Source organism: Equus asinus, chromosome 10 (genome assembly GCF_041296235.1).
Source record: "Equus asinus isolate D_3611 breed Donkey chromosome 10, EquAss-T2T_v2, whole genome shotgun sequence".
In the NCBI taxonomy this organism is placed as follows: Eukaryota; Metazoa; Chordata; class Mammalia; order Perissodactyla; family Equidae; genus Equus; species Equus asinus.
The window spans coordinates 76,087,115-76,104,323 of NC_091799.1; the positions used below are offsets into that span (position 1 = coordinate 76,087,115).

At 39.8% G+C, this 17,209-nt stretch overlaps 1 long non-coding RNA gene across 1 annotated transcript in view; it reads right to left on the minus strand.

Moving 5' to 3' along the window:
- Nucleotides 1–12,211: 12,211 nt before the first annotated feature.
- LOC139046428 (uncharacterized) overlaps nucleotides 12,212–17,209 on the minus strand; it is a 34,540-nt gene continuing 29,542 nt past the window's right edge. The window contains exon 3 of the long non-coding RNA XR_011506488.1: nucleotides 12,212–12,507. This is a non-coding gene — a long non-coding RNA (uncharacterized lncRNA). The remainder of the gene's footprint in view (nucleotides 12,508–17,209) is intronic.

Genomic DNA, 17,209 nt, shown 5'->3' on the forward strand with positions numbered 1-17,209 from the left:
AACATCAAACACAAAGTACTAGAAATAAATATGCATTTTCCATGGGAATATGTAGACAGGATCAATTAAATTTGTTGAGGGTAATGATGTTTGAGTTTGATATCAAAGGATGAATGTGCCAAATGAAAAATAGTGGAAGGATTTTACAAATATAAGACATAGCACGACAAAAGAATGAAAGATCATGCTGGGCTCAGTGGCTGATACACAGGCATATGGTGGGAATTGGTAGAAAAGTTTGGAATGGTGGATTAGGGTTTTGTGTACTGTGCCTGCAGGTAATGAGAGAGTATCTGATCTATTCCCAAGAGGGAAGTGAGCCATATTTCAGCATGAGACTTAGGTCTGGATACTGCCTCAACAGAATGGTTCTCTGAGTACTCATAGGACTATTACAAATCATGTTCAAAAAAAGAACACAACAGCTCAACATTAAGAAAGCCAAGTCTGTTAAGTGTAAGGGGTAAGTACTAAAGATGAAGTCAAGAGTTTCACAAGGAAAGTTGCAGGAATGAGTGGATAACAAAAAACAAGGATGAGTAAAATCAAGGGTCCCAAGGCCTGGATAAAGAAATATTTGTTTAATTGGCCCCTGGCTAGGACATGGATGAGCTGGCCTGGTTAAAAGGCATGCAGGTTGGGGAGCTCTCACAGAGGGAGACATGGATGGTTGTCAAGCAAGGGGCTAACATATCAGATTGGTATTTTAGAAAGGATTACACCAGGGTAAGGTGAAAGATGGGTGGAGATATGGTAAATGGGGGTCAAGAGAGAATTCTTTTGTGAAAGAGAGAGAAAGAATTTGATGAAGATCTGCACTAGGGCAATGTCCATGGGCTGGAGCAGTTTGATTAGGAAGGGGAAAGATAACATGAAGCCACAGTAGTTGAGCAAGACTTCAGGGTCATTTGCAGGATGGGTAGAATTCAGCTTGATAGTGGAGGAATGGGGCAAGGACTCCATATTGGAGGGAAGGGCAGCAGAACTTTTTACAGGAGAGCAGATGTGGGAAACTCCTGAGCCTGACCCCTTCTGGCATTTTGATATTCATATATAGTTCCTAATATGAGCTCCATCTCTTGGAAGGAATTTGTAAGTGGGCCTTGGCACCATATCGGTTACTGTCTAGTGGCTTCCTGCATCAATCACCTCTAGAAGTTTCAGCACGAATGCCTGTGGTTGGAAACCAACACAATAAGAGCTAATCTGTGGGCTCAAGTTTATTTAGGAGTCTAAAAAGGTCCTCAACTGTCCATTCCCACCATCTCCACCGGATATGAACCATTCTCCAATGTGACTGACCTTTTACACAGGACTATGCCCCATGGTGCAGTGGGAAGAATTTGAGCTTTGACCACATATTGGCTAAATGATTGATGAAAATTACCTTACAACAGGAAAAATGGCTGTCTGTCAAAAGAAAAAATGATACGGCTTAAGTATCTGCACGTTGAGCTGCACTAGCTTCCACGGAGACTTTCTGAAGACCGGTCGCTGCTTTTCAATGATTCCATTGACGTCAGATGGTGTCTAGTGCAACCAGCTATTTTTATATATCAATTGAAAATGCAGCAGCTATCTCTCCTCTGAATTAGATCACAGAGCAGCAATGAAACGCGTTCCTCTGCCGTAAGGTAGACGAACAGGCTCTTCTGGGTTATGTTAGAGAGAATGTGAGTTTTTCTCCAACTGCCCTGGAGCAATGGTTGCAGTCGTCAATTGTACAAATCACTGGGTGCTTTTTCTGGAAGTATTTGTAAGGAAGGAAGAAAGGGAATATTTTGCTTTGCTGATCTGAGAGTAACTGCAAGAAAGCTGAGCACAGTACACAGAGCAAAACAGTCCTTAGGACAGCAGCAAGATTGCCAATGCCAGACAAGGAAAGGAGTGAGCGTAAAACAGTTGATGTCCTTTTCTCCATCTTCATGCTGATTCCCTTGTTGAAAAGGAAAGTGGATGATCAGATTCAGGGCCCAGGAGGTTATCTGAGCCCCAGGACTCACCTTCAGTGACTTTTGAGGCTATGGCTTCCAGTGTCTCCAAGTGGATATATCCTGATGCAGATGTTACTGACAATACCCCCTGATGTTGCCAGGTAGGACTCTCTGGATTAGAAAACCATATGCACAAGCACACAGCCGCAGCACAACCATTACTGGTATTCCCAACAGAATCCCCAGAGTAGCTTTGAATATATTTTCATGAGCTTTCATATTTTGACTAGAAATAAAACAAACAAATGATCAACAAACATCACATGATATACATTCAAGAAAAGTCTCTTAACCATGATGGCAAGGGTCATATAGTAGATTTTTAAATCCCCCTACATAAAATCAGTTTCTTGTACATACCGATTTGTTTGTAGCAGAATGTAGAAACTCATTATTTTATGAATTTTGGGGGTGAGATGGGGAGGAGTAAACATTCAACTTCAAAACCATCAGCTTTTTTTTGACTCTATGCTGTTTTCCCAGAGAAGTCCAGACATTTCAGGAGCCCCTTCATTTGCTGGGCTGTATTACATAACTGCACTTTATAAATTCTGAATTTTAAATTGCAGACGATAATATCAGCTTCCAAATGTCAGACATCATGATGAATTGGCTTTTCAACTTTTCAAGCCATTTGCTTTCTTTGCTTCTGGAATGTCAAATGTAAAGGCTCCTGATAACAAAGCTGTGCAAAGCATGTTATTATTAATTTTTTTGAGGCAATCATAATACTTAATGGACAATTCTTCCAAATCTTGTTTCATATGTAAAAGCCTGTGTTCTTCGCTTGATATTCTAATTGTTCAGACTGAGCCAGCTTTTCAGTAAACTAATCAATAAAATCTAACCCCCCCCAATCTAACACATGTGAAATGACTGTTTTCACCACATCTATAGCACTAAAATTTGTATTTAAAAATGTCAATTGAATGCTTAATTAATCTCTTATTTTGTAATTTTCTTCCAGACACACACAGATGTTCATTGTGCCCTTTTGGAAAGTGAGGGTAGAGCAACTCAAAAAAGAATTTCAAGGCTCATGAATTTTTCTTCCTTAACATCTTAATCTGGCAAAACTGGCATGAGAATTGCACCTTGTATTTCATGAAATGTTGTTACAAAGTAGTATTAAAAGCTAGACTGTTATGCCTTTTTTTCTGCTTTCATTAAAGCTCAAATGGAAATACTCATCATTGGAAACTACAGAAATTAAACTACATATTGTTTGATGGGTTGGTTGATTTATTTTTAGAGGAATCCTTTCAGCATGTATTTATAGAGCATCTACCGGATTCTAAACACTAGGCTAGGTAAGAAATGCAAGGAAAAATAAAGCACAGTTCTGGCTTAGAGAAGTTGGAATTTAGGTGGGAAGAGATTAAACCATAGCCATAGATAACAAGAACTCAACAGGGCAAAGACTATTCATTTTTTCTTTCTGGATACGACTTTGAAATTAAGTTCCTGAAGTTTTAAAAATGAATATTATACAATAATTTTTGAAAAACGTACCTAAATATAATCAACATAGCTCCAAAGGATACTCCTCCTTTGCTTAGGTCACAAGGCCATTCAGCGTCTGTCCTCGGATTCAGTTATGCCTCTTTGATAACATGAGGCAGGGCTCAGTGCCCTTATACATTCCACACTACAAACAAATACAGATTTCTAGCAGTGGCTCTCAGCAAAATAATTGCATGTATTGCTTTATCTTCAGTAAATTATTTCTCCATTTTCTTTTTGACATTCTAGCCAATTGTAGTGGCTCCAAGCTTGTCTTTTATTACAGAGGAGACAGTAAATTTCAGATGGCTTAATTGATAAGCAAAACCGTCAACACAGAAGACTCAAAAACCCTTCCTCCATATTGACAATGGAAGAGAATAAATATAATCACATTATAAATGCATCAAATATCTCTGGAAGGATACACAAGGAATGGTAACATCAGTTGCCTCCAGAATTAGAAACTGGGTAGCTTAGAGGTCGTGATTGTAGGAACATTTTCACTCTATGTCTTTGTGATCCTTTTAAACATCTGAAATGTGTATATATTACCTATTTAAACACACATACACACAGTTATGTATCCAGGTATGCTTGAGATTAGAAACTTCTCGGCCCCACTAGGCAGAATGTTCACACTTGGTTCCAAGCCCCTTCACTGATCTAGCTCTCCTCTAAACCAGAGGTCCTCAAATTGCGTTTCCTCTTCCTGGCCAGGCCAGCATTCTCTTCCTCATTCCATTTCCTTTTTCTGTACCATCGTTCTCAACATCTTACATGCCTACAATCTCCAGCTTCCCATTTCCCACATCCCTACCCCCAGCCCTTCTCTCCTCTTGCCCAAGGTAGTCCAAGACTCTGAGAAGCTGTCTTTGTTAACTAAGCAGGGGAACAATATTTTTAAGAACCTGGACGTGGCATATGAACACTGATTCCTCCTAACCTATATGGTGGCCCCTGCCCACCATATAGAAACAATTGTTCTTAAGAAGTAAGTTAAAATCCAAGTGCATATATGAAGAACATATAAAATGTTATCTATCCTTACCTGGTTCTCTCAGGTGAAGCCACAGTTCCATGAGCCTCTCAGGTGCAAAGATGACATAAAAACACACATTGTCTTGAGGGTGAAGGAGATCAGCCTCTCTCACCTGTCTCCAAGATGTCAGCAAGGAAGGATGCTCTCTCTTCCTGGTTAAGGACTTCCGGAGGCCACATAATTTATTCTCCATCCCAGACAACCAGTGGGTAACCTAAGAAAGTATTTTTTTCTTTCCCCCATTAAAAAAAGAAAAGTAGCTTCTTTTTTCTACCTGAAGTTCCTTTTATAGAGAATACTGCTGCCTTTGCTAACTGAGTCCAGGGACTTAACTATTACATCTAAAATGACATTTTAAATGAAATATTAGTCATTTATTTCAGGAAAGAAGTGACTTTCTTTTAAATAATACCCTATTTTGAGTGAGTGCCAGAGATAGTGAATCTAGAAAATGGAGTAAAATTTATTGTAATAATCCTCAAAAAAAAAGAAAATATTGCTGCTTAATAGAATTCATGAATGTATCACCTTTTCAGATCTCATTCTAAAAGAAAATGAATATACTTGTTGCTTTCCTTTAAAAGGGCATTCTTTTATTAGAATTTAGTCTGCTGCCAGGAAAGTAAGGACAATATAATTATATCACTAAACCAGGTCTGGTATATTTGATTTTTAAATCTCTTAAAAGACCTTCAATAAGAAGTTTATATAGAATGTCTTGGACTCTTACTTAAATTACGTATTGTGTATTTTTATGTCTTGTCTCTCCAAATATAGTTTGTGCTCCTCAGGAATAGGAACTAAATCTTATTTAATCCACAGCATCTGCCTCAATGTTTGACAGATAGTAAGTCTTTAAGAAATGGTTGTTAAATAATTAGAGAAACTAGAGTTGAGAAACTACAGGGAGGTGGTAACATACAGCCTGGAGGAGAAACATTGATGCCGGTACGAATAAGCCATTTCCTTAAGGACTGGTAGCATCCTTAAAAGAACAATCAACTGACCGTAAAAAATAACTTAAGAGGGTTTGCTTTTTCCACAGAGGAAAATATTCTATCTACTTTAGAAAGTGAAAATAGTTCTTTATTAAATATGTGTAATAAGTTTGAAGGAAAAGTGAACTAGTGTGGATCTCAAATCGTGATCAATTAAAGCAAGGGATCTAAAGAGGCAGAAAAATAAAACGGTGGAAGATAGGGGGAAAAAGTAGGGCAGGTTAAGGGAGGAAATTAACAAAGGGAGTAAAAGGAAGGAGTGTGCGGGGCAGAAATGAAGATACAAAAGGAGTAGAGATTTCCAAGACATTGGTTGGTTGTACATTTTTATTGTTTATTTGGGTTGTGTAGCTCAGAGTAAATGATCATTAATCAGCTTAGCCAGACGTTTGATATTTTAAAAGATAGTTGTTGCTTTTCCTTGTTGATGAATTAGTTAATTGGTATGAATTATGAATTAGTGTTCAGGGCTCACCTGCTTGACTCTTGAATGGTTACCTGCTACATTCCACTAGTGAATTATGGTAACAGAAATGGCAGCCCAGAATTTCCATGAAATCACCCCAAGTACAAATGTATCTTGAGATCTAGCTGGCCATCACCCCTGACTTAGGCTTATTCCCCAAATTCAGATTCTAGAGGCCTCTATATTCAAGTTAAAGCTTTCCTGCACCAGAAGAATAGAAATGTTCCACATTTTTCTCAATGAGAAAAGGAGTATCAATGAAGATTGTTACTCTAATACTTAACACTTACTAAATGACTGCTAGCACTACCATGTACTTACTTCCAGATTCTGTGAGTTGCCTTTTACATTCATTCATCATCTCATTTTATCCTCACAAGGGCTCTCACTTTCACTGCTACAATCCTAAAAACAAGTCATGGGCCAAAGGTAGTCTGCTGTTCGTATGATATCTACAAAACCTGCTACATGCAGTCGTATCTGCCATCCACCTGTGCAGTCCAGTGGAACTTGAATATGCAAAGATAACTTTGGGAATAAGGGCCAAAGAAGGTTTCACTACTTTATGTATATATATTTTTTTTGCTGAGTAAGATTAGCCCTGAGCTAACATCATTGTCAGTCTTCCTCTTTTTTTGCTTGAAGAAGATTAGCCCTGAGCCAACATCTGTGCCAATCCTCCTCCTCTTGTATGTGGGTCACTGCCACAGCATGGCTGGCAAGTGGTGCAGGTCCATGCCCAGGATCCGAACCCATGAACCTGGGCCACTGAAGCAGAGCATGCTGAACTTAACCACTATGCCACAGGGCCAGCCCCACATTACTCTATATTTTGAGAACAGAGAAACCAGCAAAGTTGTATGGGACTGAGAAGGGATTAGAGGGAGTAGAAATGAGAATGAAGCTGCCAAGAAAATGGCCCCAGTGGTATGGTGGCTAAAGGACTTTTCATCCCAATGATCTCTACAGTTTAGTTTGAATTTGTTCAAATGTATGTGATGTACATCTGTACTCATATATTTCGAGAAAGACTTCTACTCACACAAAATTACCTTGTATGGAAGTATGTTTATTTTTGTTGATTAATTTGGGGGGAGAGTTGCATTAGTTTGCCTGTATGTGGAAAGTAAGGGAAAAGTCTAAGTCCAACCACAGGGTCAACACAGTATGTTTGAGGAATGACAAGAACAAGACAGGGAGTCAAGTCAGCCCTGGTGGCCTAGAGGTTAAGTCCGGCGTGTTCCACTTTGGTGGCCTGGGTTCATTTCCCAGGCACAGACCTACACTGCTCGTCTGTCAGTGATCATGCTGTGGCAGCAGGTCACATACAAAAAGAGATACACAGAGAAGACAGGCTCAGATAGTTTGAATAACTTGTCTAAGGTTGTCAAGAAAAAATATTAGGGCTGGATTCACATCTAGTCAGGTTCCTCAAATCATGCTCTTTCTACCTCTTGCAAGGCAATTTCTAGAGGGAGCTCACAGTCGTAATAATGATAACAGTGACATCCATCATTAAACAGTGGTTTCCAATAGCACCTCTGAGGTCAATATACCATCAGTATTATCTCCTTTCCGGAGATGCGAAATCTGAAGAAAGTGTCACAAATGGCCTGTGAGTAGCTCCTTCTCAGCTGAGTTCCTTATCCTCTTGCCACACCCAAGAAACCCAGAAATTGTGGAGTATTGGTCGTCATTTTCCTCTTTGTACTGAGAAGGAAGCTCAGTACAAGGAAGCTCTGAGCACCAAGAGGAGTGAGAATTCCTTCAATGCCTTCCTTAGGATGTTCCTTTGCCTCCAGCTTTCTGTCTAAAGGCAGGGGAAATACACTCACTGGGCAGTGACCTCCTCAGAGACCCTCGTCTTCCCAGAAGAATGTGTCCTGAAGCCAGCATTCTCCTCCTACCATAATCTCATCTGCTTGCCAGTTGCCCCATCAAGAGATATTGCTTATTGTTAGATTACAAGGCACGGAAGATATAGGAGTAAGGCATCCCTCCTCCCTAGGCTCCCACCAGATACCCAAGCATCTCACATCTTTCTTCAAATCATAGGACCTTCAAACTATCTTACTACAACTTTTTGCCAATCCCTGGTCTGAAGAGGTTAGTAAGCACAGTGTAGAACAGTGGGGTGTGGCGTAAAGAGTTCTAACTCAGGGGTATGATTCATCAACTAAGCACTATGTGGGATGCCACCTCAACATGGCTTGATGTGTGGCGCCATGTCTGCACCAGGGATCCGAACCGGCGAAACCCTGGACAACCAAAGCAGAGTGCTCGAACTTAACCACTCAGCCATGGGACCAGCCCTGTAAACATGTAGCTATTTCTCTGGAGCTTCAGCATTTACTTCTCTTGGAGAAAGCCTGGAGACCCAGGCTAAGGTGATGGACGTGTACCAATATTTTGTGGTAGTAGGATTTTGTTCCCTTGTCTCTGATGACACATTTCTATAAAATCCATATTTGAATTTTCTGTAAAATGGTCATTGAAGACATTGTCCGTTTTGTTATTCCCTATCTGTGACAGAGCCTACCAGTTGCCCAGCAAATATTTTTAATGGTGTACATTACCACCCAGAAAAAGACTACTTTTCCCAGCCAACTCTACATCCTTACATGATGTGGCATGTGACTAAATTCTAGCCAATAAAACAGATGCAGAAATGTTGTGTGAGACTTCTGGAAAGTTTTCTTAAATGAGCAGAGACAAATAACTTTGGGGCTCACTCCTTCTTGCTGACAGCCTGAAACTCAGAGGTGGTGGCTAAAGCTCCAGGCGCCACCTTGGACCAAAAGATATTTTGAGGATGGAAACCACAAATCTTGAGGATGATGGAGTGGAAAACAGGTCCTGGGTCCTGGGGGACACTATGCAGATTCTCTGAACAAGCTTGGGATTCCCTATGTCTGACCTTCTTTTATGTGAGACAGAAAGAGCTGCTAATTTGTTTAAACCATTTGTATTTGGGGTTTTCCTGTTTTATGCAGCAAATCTAACCACCTGTCTCCTATATAAGGACATGTATTATGTTTAAGTTTCTTGTGGAGTTCAGTGCCAGGAAAGACTAGTTCTTCCCTCATACGTTTACTTCATATCTCACTGCCTTTGCTTTTTTGACCTTGTCTACCATGAAGAACAGATTTAAATTTAGTGGTTGTTGACAATAATGACTCTTGCCCAAGGCTGCTGGTATAACAACTTCCATTCCTCCCCACCTTCCTCAGCCTGACCTATTCTTGCATCTTCTGGTAGTTTACCTCCATTTCAATAGTCCTGTTGCATATCTTTATAAACTTCCTGAAAAGTATTTTTAAAAATATATAATCTCAGGATTTAGTATGATCTGCTGATTAGATGACATTGCATTTTAGCAAGGAATAAAACAGGAAAAGGGAACTGTCACTTAAATCACTGAGATTTGAATCCTAAAACTACTCCGTCTCCCTTAGCTGAAGGCCATTCTCTCTCTGCTCACCAACAAATAAAAACCAAACAAGACCTATATATATTTACAAAATCAATTCAGATGGTAAATACAGTTCTTATGCTGTTGCTTCCTTTGTATACACAGAACTCAGAAACCCAAGACATGGCAATTTACAGGTACTGAATTAATTGATGTCGGATAATGAATTTTTTTTGATAACAGCTAGTAAGTGGCAGAGCCAGGATCCAAATCCAGGTCTGTGTGCACACAAATCCTCTGTCCTCTGTCAGTACTGACTCCTACATATGGAAAACAATTATTTATAAGGCACAGTCTCAAAAAGAAAAAACTAATCTGCTAACAGCCACTGTCTCCCTTCCTTTCTAATTAAGAAAATTTTCCCTCTTTTCTAATTAACAAAATACTTTTTTAATTAATAAAATACTTTTCTTAATTAGAAAGAACAGATGGAAAACAGACCTATAAAAACTCCACAGTTGCACCTCTGCCTCTGGTCTGAGGTGCCAGTGTCATGAAATCAGTGACCTCATGTAGACACGCCTCCTGCCCCTCCCCTACCTGTTCTCTTGCTTCGTCTGAGACTGTGGAAACTTCTCAGACCCTTAGGGACTTGCTATAGGTATAAATACATTGGAGAGAAGTGTGGAGTGATTTTCCCCACATTATATCAATAAATGCAGAAAATAGAAGCCTTATTCTCAGTAGAACACAGTTCTGACCTCCATCTCTTTGGTGAGCAGATAAAGCTGTGCTCACAGTACATGATTCTGGTCAACCTGCTGTCAATAGGAGAAGGAAGTTATATTTCCTTCAGGCAATCTCCTACTTAAACACAAAGATTTTCTTAAGCAGATTATTTGCAAAACGTAACCATAGAGGAATGGGAGGGTACTTTTTTTTTCCCTAAGAAATATCCTGAAATAACCTTTTAAAACCTCAGAGAGAGAAATGGCTTAACTTCTCCTGGACAGAGTTTCCAGAATTGTATTGGCCCCCTCTCTCCACTCCTTTGGTCAATACTTGCCTTGGGGTAGTGATGTCATGTTGGTATCTGTTGGTCCTCACTGTTCACTCTTATAGGGAAGGCGCAATAGGACAGTAACATAAATTCATATAATGGGGACTCAATAAATGTCCAAATGAAACAAGTTTCTAGTTTCAGACCCTCTTGCCAGTTTCCTCTTCTTCACAGAAAAAGAGATCTCCTCCTACTCACACTTCATCTATTCTTTCACTCGAAGATTTACAATCCCCCTCTACATTCTCCTCTCCAGGCCACTTGTGTTTGTTTAATTATATTCTTCTTTCTTAGTTTGATGTGGTTCTTGGTTTTTGACTGCTCCCCTCTCTTTGAATGAGTGGGGAACTAACTCCCTCCTTCACTGATAGATTAAAAGTAGTTCTGACAGCAGTGAAAACACAGCATGCTAATTAAGATGTCAAAGAAGATTCAGGAGGCTGGGGTGAGTGGTTATCTCCCATAAGACCTGGTCTCGTCACTGAGCACCCAGGCCCTAAAAACTGACTCCACAATGCACCTGCCATCTTGTCACATGGCGCCTCTCTGGCATGATTTTTTGTTATTAATCAATTTTTCTAATTAAGAAAAATTAGTCTAATGAGTCCTCAATTGGACTGCCAACTTCCAAGGAATTTAAACACAATAAAATACAATAAATAACAAAAAATACATTATGCAGATATTTTTTCAAAATCCAGAAAGTATTTCAAGACTGCCTGTAGAGCATCTTACCCAGCTACTGGAACATACGAAGTTCTCAACTTCAACTGGAATCAATTTTATGTTATAATGGGAATTGTTATGTTCGGATACGCCAGTATATTAAGAAGTATAGATAAAAGAGAAGTCATTATATTTAACCTGCCTTGAAAAGTAGTTTTGATGACATCTTAAAATCAGATTGGGTGCCAAAAAAAAGGTTATATATGGAAGGGCCAGGCTGAGGAAAAATAACTAAAGCATGACTAGGTAGATATCTATTTTTAAGGAGCTTCATCCAATAACAATTAATATTAAGCTATTAGGACATCTAAGATACCAAGCTAGAGTCTCTACAAGAATAACACGATATAATATCCAGATTCTACTCTAAAAAAATCTTGAATGATAGATAACAGTAAACTGCATAACAGTAAACAGTAAACTTAAATAAGAACCATAAACTTGCAGTATAAGGCAAAGCATAAAAACAAAATTATAGAGGCCAGCCCCGTGGCCGAGTGGTTAAGTTTGCACACTCCGCTTCAGCAGCCCAGGGTTTCGCCAGTTTGAATCTGGGCGTGGACATGACACCACTCATCAGGCCACGCCGAGGCGGCATCCCACATGCCACAACTCGAAGGACCCACAACTAAAAATATGCAACTATGTACTGGGGGGATTTGGGGAGAAAAAGCAGAAAAAAAAGGAAAAGAAAAATTATAGGAACAGCAAAAAACTCTTTAGAGGTCAGAGGTTTCTTCTCAGAGCAAAACTCACAGGCCACCTAGGAAGTTTCAATAATTCTGCCAACCTCAAGTTAAAGCTTCTAGGAGTCAGTCTGTCCTCTGTTTCATGTTCCAGTTCCCACCTCCACCCCCAAATTCAGTCTTACTCCCTTGCCACTCTCATTGAACAAATCATATTTAATCTCCCAAATATACCATCCAGAAGTCAGTGGACAACAGAGTAAGCAATTTTGTATCTGAGACTAAATTTCCAGTCTATTATAGAGGGCTCATGTCACGGAATCTGAGATGGAGATTTACATGTAGGAAGTTTATTGAGGAGTGTTCCTGGGATCAACAGTGGGGACAGAGAAAGAATCAGTATTGGATAGAGGGAGAATTGGGGCTATGATGCTTTCAAATCAAGGCCTCAGCCAGACACTGGAAACTCCACATTTAGCAGGAAGTCCTTAAGAGTTGTTTCAAGTTGGGTCAATAGGCCCAGGCCACCACTTCCGCAAATCAGCCAGTCAGTGGAGAAATCAGCCCTGGGAAAGGGTTGTGACATTGGGCGAGGTTGGCTCTCTTCAGTCAAGGCAATCCTGAAAGAGGGCAGACAAAGGTAGGGGGATAAGTCTTTCAGTGCTAGAGGAGGATCAGAGTGTCATGGATCAGCATCCACACAGGTTGCACTGTTTTTCCATTTAAGTTTTCCAAAGTTGATCCATATTTTTAGAACTGTCTTTAGTAGCTTTATGCATGTGCTCAAAATATTGATGTCTCCTGATTTGTATTATAATTACCAACTCTAAGTAATAAAAAATTCTATAACTTTGTAGGTGATAAAACTTGAAAGCACTGAATTGGTCGTTAAGTTCGTGTCTCCTTGTTCAAATAGACTAGCTCTCCCTTCTCTCTTGCCCAGCTGTTGCCAAGTAATTTACAACTCAGAAAAGGCTAATGGAGGTATAAACAATGCACAGATGTCTCTCTGATTGCCTTTATCGTGTTCCTCTGGGAGGTGTTAGGGAAATCATTCCTTGGCTTTGCCAGAGTTCGTTGAGGAGTTTGATCATAATGGAAATGAACAAGTGCGTGTGAACAAAGAGCAGTCCTGTTCTTCCCATCAGAGAAGGCACCCGGAGGTACTATGTCAAGAAGCCATCGGAAGTTAGACTTCTGGAAAATTGTTTCACAGAGAATTTAACTGTGACATATAAGTAGTCATTTGTATCCTGGAACATGCAAAAATATCATAGTATCGGGTTGAGTTTCTCATTAATAACTTTATTCATTCACCAACAAATTTCTGTGGGCCCACTAAACACCTTGGAGATACAGTAGAAGGTACAACAGATACAGCTATTGCTTTCACAGAAACTGTAGAATAGTTGAGTAGATAAACATTTCAACCAAGAAAATACAATGAAGTCCAACATTTCACAGGAGCATAAGCAGGGCTTCTAATCGAAACTAAGGGAGTTTCTATAGATCTCCAAAAGGAAGTGATATTTAAGCTGAGAGCTGAAAAATGAGTTGAATTTAGGCTTTCAAAGAGGTCAGGGAAAAGTGTCCTAAGTAAAGAGAACAGCATATGCAAAGGTCCAGATAAAAAAGAAAGAATGCTATACTTTAGAAAATAACCTAGAGAAAATAGTTCAAGAGAAATAGTGAGTGGGAAGAAGTTAGAAGTCAGGGGGGAGAAAAGGGCTAAATCATGCAGGACACTGCAAACTGTTAAAGGGCTTGGAGTTTATTGTGATGTCATCGGGAAGCCACTGAAAGTTTTAAAGCAGAGAAGATATGACTATAGTTTAATTTTATAAAAATGACTTTGGTGGCAATGCAGAGAGTAAATTGGGGGCAGCAAGACTGTGGGTAGAAACCAGAAAGGAGGGAGGAAAGAGATGAGGATGGACTTTACTCAGATATTAGAGATGGAGATGGAGAGAAATGATAAAATTTAAGAGGTTTTTGGCAATGAGAAACATGAGTACCCAATGATTGATTAGATGATGAGGGGAAGGGTTGGGGAGTCAGGGAGCACTCCCAAGTCTGACTTGGACAGTTTGGTGGAGATTAGTGCCATTTACTGTCAGGGAAGGCTGGAAGGAGAGAAGAGTCAGGGTGGGGCTGACGAGTTCACTTTTGCACATTTGAGGTTAAGGTTCCTTTGAGACGTTGAGGGGTAGAGTTTCAGCAGCAATCTGACTTTTCTTCAGGGGCTTCTTGGCTAGAAATGTACATTATATCATGCGAAAGAATGATATTGACCAGGGAAAGTTTGGAGACCAAAAAGAGTAGCAGACGTGGAACAGAGCCATGAGGAAAATCAATGTTCTAGGCTTGGGTAGCAAATACAGTCACCAATGCATCTGAGAAAGAGCACGAACAGAGGTAGGAAGAAAGCGAGGAGAGTTTGTTTGGCAGAGATTGTTGTCTGAGCACCAATCTGCTTCCTTTTCTTTTTAGACTGTTTTTCCCAGCCTCCCAGGAAGTTCCGTGTTGCTGTGTGATTGAGCTCTAACTAGTAGAATGGGAGGAAAAGTGATGAAGGCCACTTTCAAAGCTGATGCGGAAAGATCTTCCCTAATGATCTCTCTCTTCTTCATCTAGTGGCTCAGTGTTAACCCCCAGAGGAAGACAGAAACCTTTCTCATCTCCTGAGGGAAAACACTATTGGACTTTACATGAGTGAGAAATAAACTTCTTTTGTGTTAAGCCACCAAAATTTGGGAGTTTACTGAAGCAGAAGCATTATCTTCACTTATACAGTGTGGAATCACAGAAGCTAAGGGAAGAGACTATTGCAAAAAGGAGGGAGTATTCAACAATGTCAAATGAGCGCTGAGAAGTCAAGCAAGTTAGGTACTGAAAAGAGTCTCCCAGATTTAGCAACACAGAGGTCCTGAGGCACCTGCGTGTATCAATCTCTGCAACTGAAGACTTCTAGGCTAAACCTAAACATATCTAAGATCTTGACGGCGGTGGTTGTTTTAAGGCTGTTTCCGCGCTCTTAAATCAATTTGACTATCTTGGCAAACTTTGTGTATGAGGTGTTTTCAATGTCACTTTTCAGTCAAATAAGACTTCTGAGATTAGTTATACAATTGGATTTTGATTTATTGACTTGGTCCTCAGTTTTCAACTGACCAAGTAGATTATTTGATTCTCTTGACTCAATTTGGATGAAGAAACAAAACCCGTCCAAAGTGTCAGAGAAAACTTTGGGATCTATAGTAATCAATCGATCAAGGGCTGTTTGGCCTGGCTAGAAGACCTACACGTACTGTGAATTCTCTGAATTTTCTAAATCAGTGATATAAATTTTACACGCCTTGAACTTCAGCATGTGTAAAAGCCCTAGGGACCTTGTTAAAAATGTAGAGACCTAGAACCTTGTGTCCAAATATTCTAATTCAGTAAATAGGTTTTATGTCCAAGAATTCACATTTTTTTAACAGGCACTTCAGGTGATCCTGATAGGCGTTGTCCTTAGCCCACACTTTGCTAAGCACTGATCTGCGCCTACTGGAATGCTTTAAAATCCCAATTTGTTCTCAAAAGAGGAACTATAACTAAGCCTCAAGAACTTGGCACTGAAAAGAAAATTTGAAAAAAAACCAGAAGAGTATTTCTGTTACAAGAGAATGGAAAGGAGGACTATAAAGGCAATGTCACATTCTTCTTTCCTTTAAATTTACAGGCACTATTTTCTCCATTTTTAGACATTCTCTCCTCATTGTGAAATTTCAAATAAAATGCTAATTCAATGATGAAATGTTCTCCTTCCAGAGCCCCAGAATACAATTAGCAGGTGATGCAGCAGGCTCCTGTAGTACTTGGTTGCATTATGAACTCATTATGAAAACAAGAATGGTGTTTACTAATCTTCAGATGCACAGAAAGGCAGCTGAGGATATTATCGCCCACTGCATTCTGCTAGCACCTGAAGCCCGTGCCTTAGGCAGCGCACACAATGCCTATTTACCGTTAAAATTTCATGTACTCCCATTAAATCAATTTCTGAAAGAATTCCTCTATTGGCAGCAATTTCATGTGTAGAGAAGTAAGCAACTGAGCCTTTTAGAAGCTGGTATACGAGAGGTTGATGGGGGCTCCATTTGCCACGCCTGGCTTGATATTGTGCTGAACTAATCTCAGTAGCTAATCCAATCTGGAAAAGGAGAGGAAGGAAGGGAGGGAGGGAAGAAGGAAAGAAGGAAGGAAGGAAGGGAGTGAGGGAGGGAGGAATAGAGGGAAGGAGGGAGGGAGGAAGGGAGGAAACAAATGGGAAGTTGCAGTTAATCAACTCCAAGTGACCAGAATAACCAGTTTTAGTGATATGAACCTGTGCAATAGCTATAGTCCATTGCACACAGCATTGCTTTATATGGAATATCTATTGACAGCTTGATTAAAAGCTTGAAATGAACAATATGTGCCTCACTGAGTTAAAAGCAAAATTGGTTATGCATATAAACACATGTGGCAAATCTCGAAAGCCAGTTTTCATCAAGTGAAGTTACACGCTATCTTCTACATGAGAGCCTCATTCTAACAGAACCGTATTTCCCAGCAAACTCACCTTTGAGGATGGCCCTGCCACTGGTATAACTTAAAGAATAGGATCCTCCCCTGCCCCCCATCCAGGTGTGTATCCGCTCAAAGCGCTTTTTCTCCTGCTCTCCATTTATTCTCTCTAGATCTCAGTTTCCTCGTTTGTAAAGATGGGATAGTAATACAACCAATCTCAGAAAGTTGTGAGAATTAAATGAGATGATGTATATAAAATCTCTAGAAAAATATCTGGCATTTCGTAAGTCCTATTCAAATGTTGTCCAAGAAAAATACTAGTTACAGGTGTTTCTGCCATACCACTATATGTACTCATTCTTCACTTTTTGCAAAATCACACACTAAACATAAGAGTGTGCATGGGAAAAAATAGAGCTGGGAGCAGATCCCTCAAAACCTATGGCACTTTTACTTAATTACTTAATTAATTTAATTACTGAGATTTATTGGTTTATAGCATTACATAAATTTCACGTGTACATCATTATATTTCAATTTCTGTGTAGAATACATCATGTTCACCACCCAAAGACTAATTACCATCCATCAGCATATATGTGTGCCCTATCCCTCTTTCACTCTCCTGCCTCCCCACTTCCCCTCTGGTAACCACCCATCTAATCTCTGTATCTATGCATTTGTTTGTTCTTGTTGTTGTTTTTATCTTCTACTTATGAGTGAGATCATGCAGTATTGGACTTTTTCCATCTGACTTGTTTCACTTAC